This window comes from Malania oleifera, chromosome 13, assembly GCF_029873635.1.
Source record: "Malania oleifera isolate guangnan ecotype guangnan chromosome 13, ASM2987363v1, whole genome shotgun sequence".
In the NCBI taxonomy this organism is placed as follows: Eukaryota; Viridiplantae; Streptophyta; class Magnoliopsida; order Santalales; family Ximeniaceae; genus Malania; species Malania oleifera.
The window spans coordinates 10,021,368-10,040,086 of NC_080429.1; the positions used below are offsets into that span (position 1 = coordinate 10,021,368).

The 18,719-nt window shown below is 37.6% G+C and overlaps 1 non-coding gene across 1 annotated transcript; it reads left to right on the forward strand.

Annotated features, from left to right (window-relative positions):
• The first annotated feature begins 1,026 nt into the window (after window positions 1-1,026).
• TRNAN-GUU (transfer RNA asparagine (anticodon GUU)) lies at window positions 1,027-1,098 on the forward strand. The gene has a single exon. It is a non-coding gene; the product is annotated as a tRNA-Asn (tRNA).
• Window positions 1,099-18,719: the final 17,621 nt, after the last annotated feature.

The window sequence follows — 18,719 nt, forward strand, 5'->3', positions numbered from 1 at the left end:
AAAGTATTCTTAGTTCAATTCCTAAATTTATATTTGGTTGAAGTTGAATAAAATAAATATTAAAAATAATATTAGATTTTGATAAAATTTTGATTTTCCACGTAAATTTAAATATAATATAAAGAAACTCTAATGTTATGTTTGATTTGCCAACTAGAATATAATAATAGTGTAATTAAATTTGCTTAAATCATAATAATAAAGTTAAGTTTTGATAACCTTAAGATTCAAAATTTTATTTTTATTTATATTTTACCTAATAAATTAATATGAATGTGTCAATTAACAAATGGTAACATTTTTATCCTTCGATTGGCATCACTCGGGTAGATTTAAAGGACTCGTCCAAGTTAAAATTTTGGATTATCAAAAAATAATTAAAATATGATAGTATTAGTAAATGAATGGATTAAAAATTTGAGTGAAAAGTATAATAAAATCAATAAATAAATTTGATTCTTTTCTTTCCAATTTCCTTCCATTCTTAAAAACTAAATGCATAGTAACTTATTTTGAAATCTAACAAAAAAAGTATAAACCTTTCTTAGAATTTGGTTAGATCAAGAATTTTATTTTAAAAAAAATATAAGAAAAAAATCATTTTCTATTATAATTTTTTCTACATTTAATTTTTTTTTAAATTAATACGTATTTTAATATGATTAAAAATTAGGAAAAATCAAATATTAATTAAAAGTAAACAAATATATATATATCTTCATAAATCTGATATATTTTAAATTTTCTCTCTCACTTTTCTTGATAACCAAATATAATATGTGAATTATAAATTATTTTCCTTTCTATTTCTTAATATTTTTTACTTTAAGAATTCTTCAAATCTCCTTTAAGGTTCTTTTTATTTATAAGGGCTAAAATCACTTCTTCTTTTTTTTTGGCTTTTTGACCCCATATTGTAGGGTGGATCTCGAAAGATATGAAAGATCTCCCTCCAAGCCGTACATACGACTTTCATCGAATACGACTTTCCACAGAATTCTATATGCATCTATGAGATCCCGTTATTCCTTAGTAGCTCAGTGGTAGAGTAGTCGGCCGTTAACTGACTGGTCATAGGTTCGAATCCTACTTGGGGAGATTTGATTCAGAATTTACCTATATCCATTAACCAAACTAAATTGAATTAAAAATATAATCAAACACTTGTTGTGACAATTTTTTATTTCGGTTAATTTGGTTAACCAAAATTATGATACATTTTCAAATTACAATTACATATATATATATATATATTACATTTATATATAATATAAATATATAATTATTTATAATATATATTTACTTATTTACATAAGTACATTTATAAATTATATATTAATGTTTATACTATCAGTCGGTTAGTTTGCTTTATTGAAAACAAATCTCTTAAATCAAATTAATTACCAAACACGAAAGTTTTTGAACTGAGTTAAATTAAGTTTATTGAAATTAAAAACTTAACTGAGCTAACTTAATTGAACTTCTTTTGTTCAGTTGATAAATTATGTTTTACTGTACAACCTTAATCACACACAAGCACCCAATAAATTAAAGTAACATGTCACTGTTTTAAAAAAAAAAAAAATCATAGATGATGACATCCTTACCCAATGAGACATAAGAGTTAATATCACTAACCATTTACTATTTTATTTTATTTTCTTTATTTTTCCTATTAGTTAATTATAAGTTTATCGAGTTTAGGTTGAACAACAAAATGTAATCTGCTCATAAACCTTTTTCCAAGATTTTTAAAATTTTGAACTTAAAATACAAATATCATATTACAATCCTTTGATCTTCCAAAATGACTTCTATTTGTCTACAAGTGGAACAAATTAAATAGGATGTATAATGCCAAGAGGATTTTAATGATAATATTCCCTCCCTCCCTTCCAATAATTTTACCATTGAGGGTTGAAGTAAATGTTATTATTGGCTTGCCTTTTCTAAGGTTAAGATTGGATTTTAAAAAAGAAAAAAGAAAAAATCAAACTAATTAGTATTATATTGAGTTAGAGTGAATAATTATTCTATCCTATATTGGTTTTCCACGCATTAGAGATAATAAAGCATATAGATAGAATGTACCGTTACTATTGATTTTACATTTTGTAATTTGCTTACCCTTAACTTGTAAGCGGGAGCAAGCTAGCTATTTCTAACTCATGTGAACAAGTTAGGAAATATTTGCTAACTTGTTATAATTTTAATTTGTACTACAACAAAAATAGCTTACCTAACCCTAATTCATAGAACAATGGCACATTTAGCCGTTAAAATAGTCTCACTTACAAAAAGAAAATTGCTAATAGAGTTAAATTACTTTCAGGTTGAATAGATTCATCTTAACTGAAATAAATGATGTTAATGATAATGAGGTTAATTTCGCCACTTTTATTAAGTAATGAGCTCGAAGAAAATTTTTTATGAAGTTAATTTTTAAATAGAGATGGTAGTTGATCTTTCACATGAACTCAAGATACTTGAAACCTTGTTAAGTGTATAGAATTCAAACCATGTCTAATAGATAAAAATCATAAAATTCTACAAAGCAACTTTGGTTTCACTTTAATTTTAAAAAAAAAATCAATAAAGAAAAATTTACATCTTATTTCGTAAACTGAACTCTTATTTTTTTTTAAAAAAAATTGAGAAGAAGGGGTAATCAAACTCATCTTAGGAGGTGTTTATTTTTTATGCACGGGAAGATCAACCATATTTTTCATAAATTTAAATGCAAAGTTATTTAAAGGAACAATCATTATTGTCTTTCATTAATTACCTTATGATAGTATATAAAAATATGAATTTCATGGTTTGAATTTAAATTTATATAAATTTTTAAAAAAATTCCAATGAGGGGAAAATTTCAGATAAAATTTATAGTATGGTGTAATTTATAAACAAAATTTATGATCAAGGAAAAATTAACTGTTTTCTTTTTTTTTCATTAAAAAATTAATAAAATTTAAGAATTAAATTTAAATATATAGAATTAAATAAATTATGATAATCATAGATGCTTTTAAATATAATGTAAAAGAGTTGTTTTAGGTAACAAAAAAAATCTACTTTCTTATAATTTTATTTATAAAAAACAATAATTAAAAATTCGTAAAAACAACGTTGTGTTGGGAGAAGCAGCAACCTCAAACCAACAGCCCATGTTTAAAGGAATTAAAACGTATAAAGCCCAACTTAGAACCCATGCAGCAAGTCAGCCCTGAGTTTTTTTTCCGTTTTATCTTTAATTTTAAATAATATATTAAAAAATACCCTATTTGGGAAAATATTTCTTAGAATGACGCTCACGTAATCTCACTGCTTGGTCCAGTAAGATTTAATGGGTCGGGCAAATCGGGTGTTGACGCGTGTCAAGGCAAATCTCGTTAGATCAAGCAGCAAGATTTGTCGGGGAAATGGAATGGCCGATCGGTGTGTGACGCGTGGCAAATCTCGCTGCTTGGTCCAACAAGATTTACCTTGACACCCTTCAACTCCTTCATTCTCCTTTGCTTCCCTCGCGAACGCACGTTGTAGAAAAAGCAGAGATTTTGGCAGGAAGGAGGATGACAGTAGCAGGAGGCTAGTAGGTGGTCGTTGGTTGTGGCAGGTGACTAAGGATATTGGATCCAAAGGATATGAATATTGATATTATCAAGTATTAAAAGCTATATTTTTGTTTCTATTTAAGCGAATGATTCAAGCAACAAAAATAATTTTTTTTGGGAGTTTCAACATGCTAGTAAGGCCAAAAGATTATCTTTATACAATGCTGCAACTTCTCTAATATCTATAAGATAGTTAATGAATCGTACAAGTCAGAGAAAATAAACAAATCTCATACACTCATGGCGTATAAATCTAAAAGACCACATCAAATAAGAGAATGTTCTGATTAAAGTCACTACTGATGATCTCCACTAGTACACTTTAGCAATTAACTAATTATATTTTCAGAAGAAAGAAGAAGAAGAAGAAGAAGAAGAAGAAGGGAAACAATAGTTAAGAAATAAGCATATAATGACTGCTACATAGCTCATTCATATTGAAGGTTGGTCCTTGTACTTGAATAAGGATCAACCAATGCAAAATATATTAAAACAAAAAAATCCATCCATTTGTTGCCTCATGCTGTTACGAGCTCACATTTTAGAAATTTCATTAAGACATTATTTGACAAATAAATAATGCTTGCATGAAAGCAAATGTTGTTGATAACAAATATGAAGCTACTAAATTTGTTCTTTCCTTTACTAGTGATGCATGCTTTAAAAATCATTAGGTGATGATTAGCATCATCGTTTCACATGTTTCCCAATAGAGATTGGTTTCCTTATATGAATCAAGCTTTAGTGGGATTGCATTGATATGCAATAATATAGTTTGTAAAATTGTTGGGATTGGAATGGAACGAATAAAAATGCACGATGGTGTTGTGAGAACTCTCATCAAAGTATGACACATTCCATATTTGAAGAAGAATCTTGTTATATCTCTGGAGTCTCTGAATCCAAAGGTACAAGTACTCTACTAAAGGTGGAGTTATGAAGGTTAGTAAAGGTGTCATTGTTATTCTAAAAGCAAAGAAATTATGTAACGGCCTGCTTATTTTCCATATATATATATATATATATATATATATATTCCATAATATAATAAAATCGGTATAACACATCTAGCAGATCATGATCAACCTGAACCCATAGGTACTAGGGATATATCAGAGATATAATACGGAAGCCTAAGCAACAAGAAACATAAAATTATAATCACTATAAACATAATACTATCCACCTTTACCAGAGTTACTACATCTATTACATTTATATGCACATCCCAAAAAGTGTCTTAGAGCCACTTTTCACCAAATCCAACTGGCCCTAATAAAATACTTACCCTTCAAAAAGGGCAGGTCAGCTGTATCTGTCTCAGCGGAGCTTTATTTACTTTCCTATCAGGGGCTCCTGAAAAGTTTTATTGGCCTTACAAGGCTTAATATCCTATTTTGATGCTAACAAACAAGTAGGACTTAACATGCTTCGGTTGAGCGTTGTATTTTTCAAGAATCAATGTTGAAAGCATTCATGAAGCATGGATCAAAATCTGAAGATCATAAAAGCATGAGGATTAAAGAGATCAACATGAAAGCTCAAAGTGTAAGAACCGGAACCGTGATAACTGGGTTTAAATATATAAGAGAGGGGCAAATTGGGAATTTGGCATATTTCATTGATGAAGCCTTTGTTCTTATCGTCGACAAAATTCAGAGACTCGTCGACAAGGAGAAGCCGAGGAGCCTCGGAAAAACCGGTGATCTCAGATTCGTCGATGAGGTCACCGATTCGTCGACGAAAGTAGTGGAAGATTCATCGACAAAGGCACCATTTTGTCGACAAATTGGGCCAAGTCAAAGGGGTTATAAATAGAATATTCTTTACTTCCAAGCTAAGTAACTTCAAATATCTCTCTCTCTCTCTCTCTAAACCTCTCCCTACTCTCTCTCTTTCTCTAGATTTCTTCGCCAATCGTTGATAGAATCGAAAATTTGAAGTTACCATGAGGATCGTGGAAGGATTCTCTATGATTTCTATGGATCGAAATCTCGTTTCGGAGATTTTTGGGTTTTGGCTAAAAATTGAGGCAAGGCTCGGTTTTCATTTTTGATCCGGTAGTTTTGTAGAGAATGGTCTTATGAGTATATTCTGTACTGTGATTTGTAGGTTTTGGAACTTGGTTTGCTGTTTAGGAGCCTTGGAGTTCGAAATTTTGTATTCAGGGAAAAGGTAAGGGGAACTATGTTTATATTGGTTATTTTTGAAATTAGACTCGGTGGAAATGTGGTCCACGGTCTTGTGTGTGTTTTGATTACTCATTTGGGGGGATCTAATGGGAAAAACTATGAGTTTTTCATTATTACAGTTTTGGGAAAAGGGGGCGACGGGCTACATCCCGGGTTTTGTTGAAAATCGTGGGTATATGTTGATTTGTACTGTGATATTGGGATGGTCGTCCCTTAACTTGTTTAAACTGTATTTGTTTGAAAAATCATGATTTAGATTACCAAATGGGTGTGGTTTGTTTAGTTATATGAGCATGCATGTGTGTGTGATATGTTGAAATGTTAGTAGGAACGCGATTCCGAAATTGTTCCAGGTACTGAGAGTGTCTGGCTCTATATCCGAGGGCATGTGTTTATCACCTGCCATGTAGGCAAAAGAGTGTCCGGCTCTATATCCGAGGGCGTGTGTTATCGCCTGCCATGTGGGCACAAACGTGTCCGGCTCTATATCCGAGGGCGTGAGCCTATTCCGGCAGATCATGCCGAAGGGTGTGGATCCACCAGCTATGCGCCGGTATGACACCATAGGAGTTGAGGACTAGCCATGTGCCGGTGGTGCCGTGCTTCGCAGGTTAGCTACAGGCCAACGCCGGATTGTCGCGGACCGACTTCGGGCCAATGGGTGTGACGACACCGGGTTTGCTGATCATGTGTGTGTATGTGTATATGTGCATGTATGCACTGTGTAAACTAGTACTGGACAGCATTTAACTGCGTGTATGTTGTATCATGATAACACTCAAATGCCACATACCAATATAACCTATGTTCTTCCTTACTGAGAGGTGTCTCACCCCTGTTGTATGTACATTTTTACAGGTCCTTCAGGTAGCCAGAACTAGAGTCCTAGTGTAGGGAGCGTAGTGGTCATTGTACCGCGTTTAGCGCTAGGTAAGTGATAGGAGTGTAATTTGGTGGGTTGCCATTTTAGGATGTGTTGGGCACCTCTTTGTACATTTTGATAGAGCATTGTGTCTGCTCTTGTATAGACTCTGGTATGGTACTGCATATGTATGTATAGTTTTTTCGCTGCGTATGTGATTCTGGTTGGATGTGTTTAGGGTGTCTGGGAACCCCACAGGGTTGGACCCTCATCCTTTGTACTGTATCTGTGAAGATTTGTATGATACAGGGACATGTTAGGTTACATTTTCACCCCTGGGTCCCATTTCGGGGTTTGGGGCTTGACAACTTGGTATCAAAACTAATGGTTACTAGATCTTGTAAACTTGGTTAGGCTTAGTTGTGAGTACATACCAGAGTATAGGATGTGGATATGGGTAGAGTTGGTTGAGGGTTGTTCGGTTGCTAGATCGGGATTTATCAACGGTATTTTGTGTTTTTCCTAGGATGACGATTCCATTAAAAGTAGGGCAGATCATTGATGACTTTCGTGTCGGTGTGATAGGACAGACTTAGACCTGACAGGGAGTAGTTAACATGATTAGTGTAGATCATTGTATTAACTATATGTGTAACGACTTGTTTAATTTCCATGTTTTTTTTTATGCCATAATACTTAACATGCTCTGATACCATACTGGGGATAAACCCATTCATTAACCTAAGCATCGAGAAGCATAAATCACATAGACATAACCATATGAAAATATATACACAATACAAAAACAATACCAAAGTGCTACATGTTTCCCAAAAATATACACATGTCACTGTTTCCCAAAAATACCCCTAACATGCTGGGATATTCAAAAACACTCCCAAAACATACTCACTCTCTGACAGGGCACTACTGAAGCCCCTCTATCTACAAGCTTGATCTGCTCGCCTACTTGGCTCACCTGAAAAATGAATCAACACTGGGATGAGCCAACGCTCAGTAAGAAGAAATATGTTATTACTAGTGTGTGGCAAATGAGCTACTATATATCATGAATTCTATTTTCATATAAACATGTAAGTACGGTATAAGTAATAAAATTCACCACCCCTGTCCCTATTGTTTAACATGACAGTATTGAAGTTTATTATTCAAAATACTTCTAGTATAAGTAAGTATGTTTCCTGTTTCTGCAAATCGATACATACGTGATAATAACTAAAAATATTCCCTATGGATATCTGTGTGTCGTGACTTACCCCCTCATGACAGGGTTGTGCGCCCCGTAGGCTGGATTTACCTTGGGTGGCCAACCAAGAATAAATCACTATACTCCATCGGTCGATCTGCCCACCTCAACCCATATCTGGATGGGGAGCATGTCCTCTTCAAGGGCCTAGGTGATTGACCTTACCATGTATTATCTAAATAAGTGGTTGTACTTATAAAGTAACATAATATCTGTAGCAGCGGTACCGTGCTCTGTAACTGCATAGTTTAACAGGGTCCGATATCATATAATATATTTCTATATATACATATCTATCTGATTTACCATGATTCTGAAATACTGAAATAGTCATGATGCTGCATAAACTGTAACTGTAATTCATACGTAATACTGAGAACTGTATAATTATAACACTAATATCTGCAAAATCATATTACTGAAACTGTATGATCATGATACTGATATTCGTATTATCATCGTACTGAGGTTCATAAAATCATGGTACTGAAATATCGTAAAATTAGAATACTAAAATATCATAAAATCAGAATACTGAAATATCGTAAAACATATCTCCGTACTGTAATCATATTCACAAGCCACACGATACTGTAATACATAATTTTCATTATTTAATAAACTGTATAATATTTTAAAAATACCTAGCATAACATATTTCCCTTACCTGACTACTGGAAAGTCCCTATGGAATACTAGCCTAACACCCGCAGAGCCTCCTACAAAACACCCTGAAAATAATATTTTCCAGAACATAATATCAGTATTTTTCTGCCTATATCATTTCTTATAGCTGTCATAAGGTCAAAAATAGGCTAAAAGGTCTTACCCTGAATTTGGGATAAAATTCAACTTCGTTTTCCTAACGATTTGCTCCAGTGGACTTGTAGAGAACTTTGCCAGAAGCGTCGTGGTAGCCTCAAATCTTCGATCCGGCGACCAGCAGGGCCAAAATCAAAGAGAGATAGGATAGAGAGATGTAGGAGAGAGAGAGAGGAGAGAGAGACAAAGAGAGAAGCGTTAAAAGTGAATAAAAATCCGATTTTTAGCTATTTATAGGGCCAGATTCGTCGACGAGACACGTCACCTCATCGACGAGTCCTTCATTAAATTCGTCGACGAAACCCTGTATTCATGGACGAAATTCAGAGCAGCCAAAAACCCCCACTCGGTATTTTCTCTTCGACGAAACCCTGTATTCATCAACAAAATTCCTTATGCACTCATCGACGAAACCCTGTATTCATCGACAAGTCCTGGCAATTTCCTTGAAATTATTATTATTATTATTATTATTATTATTATTATTATTATTATTATTATTATTATTATTATTATTATTATTATTATCTCCAAAATGTAGTGTCGTCGATGAAGTCTACGGCCTCTTTCTGTTTTTGTTTCTATTTCTCTCTCTTTTATTATTTAAATTCTATTATTATTATTTTCGGGTCACAACAGTATGTGTTATAGGGATACTAATAGATTTCTACTGTGATGCAGTATGGAGCCCAAGGATAATAACCTAGGAAGTGGCTCCGAGGAGACTGCGAGTAATGAGTCTCCTTCTGTGCCTCGAGGTTTAACGAGGCAGGTATTACAAGAGATCGGGTGGAGTGTGAGGAGACGCGGCGCTCTCCTATTGCTACGGGGTGCACCATTGAGAGGTTCACACGCATGCATCCTCTGACGTTCTCTAGAGGACCTAACCCAACGACAGCATAGAACTGGATGGAGAAGACTGAGAGGATTCTGGAAGTCTTGCACTGCACGGATAGACAGTGAGTCCTCTATGCTACCTTCCAGCTATTTGGGGAGGTGGGTCGATGGTGGACTGCGGTGAGTCTGCTGGAGAAGCAGAGAGCCGGATCTTAGGATATGATGTGGAGGCGATTTAAGGAGGTGTTCTTTGATAGATACTTCTCGGCTTCTGTACGTGATGCGAAGGCAGATGAGTTTTCTGCGCTGACTTAGGGGAGTTTGACGGTATCGGGGTATACGACTCGGTACGTAAAGCTGTCCCGCTTTGCACCATGTATGATCTCGAGAAAGTATGAGAAGACTTGGAGGTTCGAGAAAGGTTTGAGGAGCGATATCCGCAGACTAGTGGGTATGCTTCAGATCCGCGAGTTCTTGATGTTGGTGGATAAAGCCACAGTGATTGAGACCGGTATCTGAGAGGATGAGGTGGATCAGGAATTGAGGAAGATGACAGTACCTTCTGGTTCTCAGACAGGATTTTGTTAGAGATCGTGGAAGAAGAGGAGCAAGGGCTCAAGTTATCGTTAGAATACCGAGCGCCAGGATTCTCAGATGAGCCAGACTGGTGGTCGTTGTACTAGATGTCACAGGTGGCATAAAGGTGAGTGCTGGTCATTTAGGGGTAACTGCTACAATTGTGGCTGGCCAGGCCACATGTCTCGTGATTGTCGTGCACCGAGGCGAGACGTGCCTGCAGTTAGTGGGGACCAAGGGAGCAATCAGATACCTCGGGGAACCATTCAGACGAACACAGCTCTGGCCAGAGTATACTCTCTTACTCCTGCGGACACTATGCGTGTAGGTAACGTGGTGATAGGTACCTTGTTATTGCTTTTGAATAAAGCTTCTGTTTTGTTTGATTCAGGTGCAACCTATTCCTTTGTATCTATGAATTTTGTGGGACGGTGTGGGGTTGAGACCCGAGACATAAATGAGGTGTTATCTGTTACTACGCCATCTGGGAGTTTATCTTTCTGTAGGAAGATGTTGGTAGACTGCCCGATGGAAATTCAAGGAAAGCTGCTACCGGTAAATCTTATTGTATATGACATGTCGGGGTTCGATGTCATTCTGGGGATGGATTGGTTGTTCTCTAGTTATGCTGTGATCGACTGTCGTCGGAAGGTGGTAGTTTTCAGACCTCCTAGGGAGCAGGAGTACGAATTCGTGGGATCGAGTGTGCGATCAGTGCCACAGATTTTGTCGGCTCTACAGGCGAGGAGGCTACTCTTGGATGGATGTTAGGGGTACCTAGCTTGTATGAAGGAACCGCCGCGGGATGAGTTGAGGCTCGAGGAAATTTGGGTAGTCAATGAATTCCTGGATGTGTTTCCAAATGATTTACCTGGTTTACCTCCAAATCGTGAGGTGGAGTTTCTGATAGAGTTGCTACCTGGTAAGGCACCGATCTCTAAAGCTCCATATTGGATGGCTTCAGCAAAACTTCGAGAGTTGAAGGAGCAGTTGCAGGAATTATTGGACAGGGGTTTCATTCAACCTAGTGTTTCACCCTGGGGAGCTCCAGTATTATTTGTGAAGAAGAAGGATGGGTCGATGCGGATGTGCATTGATTATCGTGAGATTAACAAGGTAACTATGAAGAATCGTTATCCTTTACCTCGTATAGATGATCTCTTTGATCAGTTGCAGGGGATGCAGGTCTTTTTGAAGTTTGATTTGCGGTCAGGATATCATCAGGTGAGGGTTAGAGCAGAGGATGTAGCGAAGACTGCTTTCCGAATCAGATATGGCCATTACGAGTTCTTAGTTATGCCTTTTGGGTTGATGAATGCTCCAGCGGTGTTCATAGACCTGATGAATAGAGTTTTCCATTAATACCTAGATCGATTCGTAATGGTATTCATTAATGACATTCTGGTATACTCGAGGAGTACAGTACAACATGTGGAACATTTGAGGTTAGTGTTACAAATTCTGCGGGAGAAGAAGTTGTATGCTAAGCTGAAGAAGTGTGATTCTAGTTGAGTCAGATTGCGTTCTTAGGCCATGTGGTTACTGGGAATGGTATATCAGTTGATCCTAGTAAGATTGGAGCCGTGATTGACTAGGTAAGGAAGAAGAATGTGCAGGAGGTTCGAAGTTTTCTAGGACTGGAAGGTTACTATCGTCGGTTCGTAGAGGATTTCTCTAAACTGACTGGACCTCTGACATGATTAACCAGGAAGGGAGTTCAGTTTGAGTGGACCAGTGATTGCGAGTAGTGCTTTCAGAAGTTGAAGCAACGACTGGTTACTACTCAAGTGTTGACCATTCCTTCGGGGGATGATGGGTTTGTGATTTATAGTGATGTGTCTCTGAAGGGCTTGGGATGTGTGCTTATGCAGTAGGGTAAGGTAGTGGCATATGCTTCTCGACAATTGAAAGAGTATGAGAAGAAGTACCCTACGCATGCTCCGGAATTGGCTACTGTGGTACATGCACTAAAGATCTGGCGACATTATCTGTACGGGGTGCAGTGTGAGATCTTCACAGATTATAAGAGCCTCAGGTATTTCTTCACGCAAAAGGAGTTGAATATGAGGTAGAGGCAGTGGCTAGAGTTGATTAAGGACTACGATTGCACGATCAATTATCACCTAGGGAAGGCTAATGTGGTAACTGATGCGTTGAGTCGGAACTTAGGGCTTACAGTTGTAACTCAGTGTCACATCTGACGGGATTTGGAAAGCTCAGGTATAGAATTGGTGATTGGTGATCATTAGGCTTATTTTACTGGTTTGGTGGTCCAACTGACCTTGTTTGAGCGCATAAAGGCCGCACAGGCTAGTGATACAGAGTTGACAAAGGTTATGGAAAAGGTATAGTAGGGACTAGCTACAGAGTTTAACATCTCTGAGGGAGGTGTGCTGAGGTTTGGGACCAAACTTTGTGTTCCGAATGATGATGAGATCCGAAGGATGATTCTAGAGGAGGCGCATCGTTCTCCATATACGGTACATCCAGGTAGTACAAAGATGTATCGGGACTTGTGTGGGACCTTTTGGTGGTCTGATATAAAGAGGCAGATTACTCAATTCGTGGAGCAGTGTCTGACGTGTCAGCAGCTGAAAGTTGAACGTCAGAGGCCAGCAGGGCCGTTGTAGCCTTTGCCTATTCTGGTGTGGAAATGGGAGCATATTTCCATGGATTTTGTGACCGGATTGCCACCAACGCTTCACGGGCAGAATGCTATATAGGTGATTGTAGATAGATTGATGAAATTTGCTCATTTCATACCGATGAAAGTTGGCTATTCTTTGAGTAAGCTAGCAGATTTATACGTGCATGAGATTGTGAGAATGCATGGAGTACCGGCGTCCATAGTATCGGATCAGGATCCGAGGTTTACTTCTCAATTCTGGATGAGTTTGTAGGAGACATTGGGACGAAGCTTACTTTCAGTACAATGTTCCACCCCAGACTGATTGACAGTCGGAGAGGACGATACCAATATTGGAAGATATGTTGTGAGCGTGTGTGTTAGACTTTGGTGGTAGTTGGATACGGTTTATGCCACTTGTAGAGTTCCCTTATAATAACAGCTTCCAGTCTAGTATCAGGATGGCCCCGTTCGAGGCTTTGTATGGTCGGAGGTGTCGATCTCCTTTGTATTGGGATGAGGTTGGTGAACGTCAGGTGTTAGGACCTGAACTCATGTAACAGGCGTCTGAGAAGGTAGGTTTGATTTGGGAGAGGATTAAATCAGCTCAAAGTCTGTGGAAGAGTTACGTAAATGTTCGCCACCGTGAGTTAAAGTTCGAGGTGGGCGGTAAGGTATTTCTGCGTATCACTCTGATGAAAGGGGTGATGAGATTTGGGAGGAAGGGCAAGCTAAGCCCGAGGTATATCGGACCATTCGAGGTATCTGAGCGAGTGGGTCTGTTAGCCTATATAGTTGCATTACCTCCAGCACTTTCGAGGGTCCATGATGTGCTTCATGTATCCATGTTAAGAAGGTACGTGTTGGATCCTTCACATGATATTAGTTATGATGAGTTGATATTGGGGATACTTTAGCATATGAGGAGATACCTGTTCAGGTTCTGGACCGTAAGGTTTAAAAGCTTCGTACCAAAGAGTCACCGTTAGTGAAGGTATTGTGGTGAAACCACAAGGTTGAGGAGGCTTCTTGGGAACTGGAAACGGAAATACACCGGAAGTATCCATTGTTATTTTGAGCACTTGTACATGATCCTACTATGGGTTGGGATAGGTGGTTAGTCATTGGGAGTGTGTGTATATTGTGAACTCCTGAGACAGTTGTATATGTAACCACAGTATTCCTCCGCCATAAGTAAAGGTATGTATGTGTATGTGTATGATGGGGCTAAGCTGTAGTAGTCGCCAGTTTTTTTCTTTAGAGTGATATGTATGTGTTTGATGGTATTTATGAGTCTGAGAATGAGAGATGGCAAATTTCGAGAACGAAATTTTTGTAAGGAGGGGAGATTGTAAGAACCCGAATCGTGATAACTGGGTTTAAATATATAAGAGAGGGGCAAATTGGGAATTTGGCATATTTCGTCGACGAAGCCTTTGTTCTTCTCGTCGATGAAATTCAGAGACTCGTCGACGAGGAGAAGCCGAGGAGCCTCGGAAAACGTGATCTCAGATTCATCGACGAGGTCACTGATTCGTTGACGAAAGTAGTGGAAGATTCGTCGACGAAGGCACCAATTTGTCGATGAATTGGGCCAGATCAAAAGGGCTATAAATAGAATATTCTTTACTTCCAAGCTAAGTAACTTCAGATATCTCTCTCTCTCCCTCTCTAAACCTCTTCCTACTCTCTCTCTCTCTCTAGATTTCTTCGCCGATCATTGATAGAATCGGAAATTTAAAGTTACCACAAGGATTGTGGAAGGATTCTCTACGAATTCTATGGATTGTAATCTCGTTTCGAAGATTTTTGGGTTTTGGCTAAAAATTGAGGTAAGACTCGGTTTTTATTTTTGATCTAGTAGTTTTGTAGAGAATGGTCTTATGAGTATATTTTGTACTGTAATTTGTAGGTTTTGGAACTCGATTGGTTTAGGAGCCTTAGAGTTTGGGATTTTATATTCGTAGAAAAGGTAAGAGGAACTATGTTTATATTGGTTATTTTTTAAATCAGATTCTTGACTACTCATTTGGGGGGATCTAATGGGGAAAACTATGAGTTTTTCATTATTACAGTTTTGGGAAAAAAGGGCGACGGGTTGCATCCCAGGTTTTATTGAAAACCGTGGGTATATGTTGATTTATACTGTGATATTGGGATGGTCGTGCCTTGACTTGTTTAAACTGTATTTGTTTGAAAAATCATGATTTAGATTACCAAATGGGTGTGGTTTGTTTGGTTATATGAGCATGCATGTGTGTGTGATATTGTGAAATGCTAGTAGGAACGCGGTTCCGAAATTGTTTCAGGTACTGAGAGTGTCCGACTCTATATCTGAGGGCGTATGTTTGTCGCCTTCCATGTAGGCAAAAGAGTGTTCGACTCTATATTCAAGGGCGTGTGTTATTTCCTGCCATGTGGGCAAAAGAGTGTCCGGCTCTATATCCGAGGGCGTGTGTTTATCGCCTGCCATATAGGCAAGAGTGTCTAGCTCTATATCCAAGGGCGTGAGCCTATTCCAGTAGATCAGGACAAAGGGTGTGGATCCACCAGCTATGCACCGGTACGATGCCATGGGATTCGAGGACTAGCCATGTGCTGGTGGCGTCGTGCTTCGCGGGTTGGCTACGGGCCAACGCCGGATTGTTGCGAACCGGCTTCAGGCCGATGGGTATGACGACACCGAGTTTGCTGATCATGTGTGTGTATGTGAATATATGCGTGTATGCCACACACCGATATAACCTATGTTCTTCCTTACCGAAAGGTGTCTCACCCCTTCTGTACGTACATTTTTATAGGTCCTTCGAGTAACCGGAACTAGCGTCCTGGTGTAGGGAGCGTAGTGGCCGGTGTACCGCGTATAGCGCTAGTAAGTGCTAGGACTGTAATTTTGGTGGGTTGTCATTTTGGGATGTGTTGGGCACCCGTTTGTACATTTTGATAGAGCATTGTGTCTGCTTTTGTATAGACTCTGGTATGGTACTGCATATGTATGTGTGGTTTTTTCGCTGCGTATATGATTGTGGTTGGATGTGTTTAGGGTGCCTGGGAACCCCACGGGGTCGGACCCTCATCCTTTGTACTGTATCTATGATGATTTGTATGATACAGGGACAGGTTAGGTTACATTTTCACCCCTGGGTCCCATTTCAGGGTTTGGGGCGTGACACAAAGAAAATAAAGCTTAGACCTCAAAGTGTCATATCTTGAAAGCTCACAAGGATCAAGGAACGTGGAAAGTTTACATCAGCAAAATAATCCAGTTCAAGTAAACTCAAAGATCAAAGGAGCTCAAAGTCTGAATCAATGATGAAAGATCAAGAGAGTTTAAAGAGATGAAAGCTCAGAAGAAGTCTGAGAGATCAGAGACCAGCAACAAAGAGAATTCAGAGCAAAGAAGAATCAAAGGGGTCTTTAGGACAGGTCTTTGTAAGTACTTCAAGTTTATTCAAATATGAAGTTTTTCATTTTGAAACTCATTAGGCAAAGAGACTTAGAGACCTTAATATAAAACTTGGAACATATTTTTCAAAGTTAAACAAATCTATATTCCAAGAATATCTAAGCAAAAATGAGAGAGAAATCAAAAAATGACTAGAAAAGAAAATCATTCAGTTGATAAACGCCTATCTATTTATGGACAAACGACTGGTCAATATAGTAAAGCTTAACTGAAGGCAGAAGCCTGACAAACGACTATCAAGGTTTTGACAGACAACTGCCAGTGCCAAGGGAGAAGTCTCTGTGTGTTCTACCAGACGACTGCCACCATTCTGAGTGTTTTACAAGTTGAGTGGTTCATGGACAGACAACTGCCCACTTAAGGACAGACGACTGCCACCTCTCTGTGTGTAAATATTATAACTATATTCTGGTGACTGACGACTGCCAATCAAGGGACAGACAATTGCCACCTCTCTGTCCATGAGTTTTACAGGTATATCATTTGGACAGACGACTGCCAGAGTTTGACAGATGCCTAGTTCGTGGCAGATTTCAAATTCCAACGGATAAATTTTTGAAAAATTAAATTACTTAAGGCCCAAATTAATTCTAAACTTGGACCATACTCAAAGTAAACTTGGGAGACAAGTAAGAAGCCTTTCTACATCTATAAATACCCCCAAGATGCATTAATTCAAAAAAACAAGAGAGCACCAAGAATTCCATTCAGCTGTCATATTTCTCTCAAAGCACTTTGAAATTCTGAAAGTTATTCATTGTTCACATCTTGCACGAAGTTGCTAAAAGTCTTGCTGATTCTCAATTGAGTTTATGCTTCAACTTTCAAATTCTTTCATACATAGAAAGAAACATACGGTGATATAACTCTAAGAGCTTCAATAATGAATTTCATATTCTAAATTTACTTTGAAGTATATTAGTTGTGTTGTAATTGCTGTACTAACCAACTCTTTGAGGAGCAAGTTCTTTGTACACATCTATTTGATTTTTATCTTGTATATTGACGAATCCAAGGACTATTTGGATTGTTGGCTAAGCAAGGGGATATTGCTTAGAGAGGTGGGCTCTAGGCTAGTTAAGGAGTGACCAAGTGAGGGTACATCGTTTGGAGAGGCGGGCTCTAGCTTATTTGAAGGAGTGACCGAACGAGGGGATATTGTGTGGAGAGGTGGGCTCTAGCCTACTAAAGGAGTGTGTAAAGGTATTGCTCCGTCCAGTAAAGGAATAGGTTTAGTGAATCTTTTGGTGGTTTGCCAAAGGCGAGGACGTAGGCTGGATATAAGCTAAACCTCGTAAAAATCTCCGTCTCACGCTCTCTCTCTCTCTTACTCTTTATTTTCAGTACACATTTAAATTGCGTGGATGATTTAAATTGAAAATCATATATTCTACGTAAATTTGGAAATCAAACAAACTTAAAGTTCAATTTTGATTTGGGTTGCAGAAACCTAAAAGGGAGTACGTTGGTTAAATCATTATTTGCGAAAACCATACGGGAGTACGTTACTTGATTAAACACCCAAATATATATTAACTGAAAGTTTATTTGAATTCTAAATATTTGGAAAGAGTGATTGAATTTTATATTTAACATCATATTGTAGAAGCAAATTCACAACAGGGCTTGATTCAAATTTTTACATTATTCAAAGTGCTGTATATAATTCTTGGTTTGGCTATTACTACTTTCAAATTGTGGATGATTGGTTTGGATAGTGTGGTTAAAGATTGAATGTTTAATTAGTTGATTGTTTGAAAGAATCTCAGTCATTGTGTAATTGTTAGATTAAACAAACAAGTTAAAGAATTAATTAAAGAATTAAAAAGGTTAAGAATTAGTCAAACGAATTAAAAGGAAGTTTTAAATTCCAATTCACCCCCCTCTTGGGAAGTTATTCTTAATTTCAAGTTCATATAATTTAGAGTGAGACACTTCTCACTAAGAGAAATAAACTAATACTAATATGTGGCAGCATGAGCTTTTCTGTGATATACATATAATCATATACATAAACATAACCAATAAAACTGTATATATCATTTATGGGAAAAACATGTATAATCATAGCATAGTAGAACATACAGGATTTCTTTAAACATAATCCATCTCATACAATAATAATAATAAGAAAACAACCCTGGTAGGTTAGTTGGCTGTTGTCATGTATTACCCTCACATGACTAGTTTGTGTGGCCCGAAGGCGGGATCTGATAATGGTTGGCCGATCACTGCCAAGTTAAAAGTACAGTTTGTAAGTCCGATGAGTTTGCCAGACCTGATCCGTACATCAGGGGCGTCCACACTTCTTAAAATCACATCAACTATCTATTCTAATGCTACTCCATACAGCAGCGTTAACACAATATCATGATGATCATGAACACATAGCAGCGGTACCGTGCAAGTGCTAGTCTAAACTAAGCCAACCAGGTTCTGATAACATATAACATATAA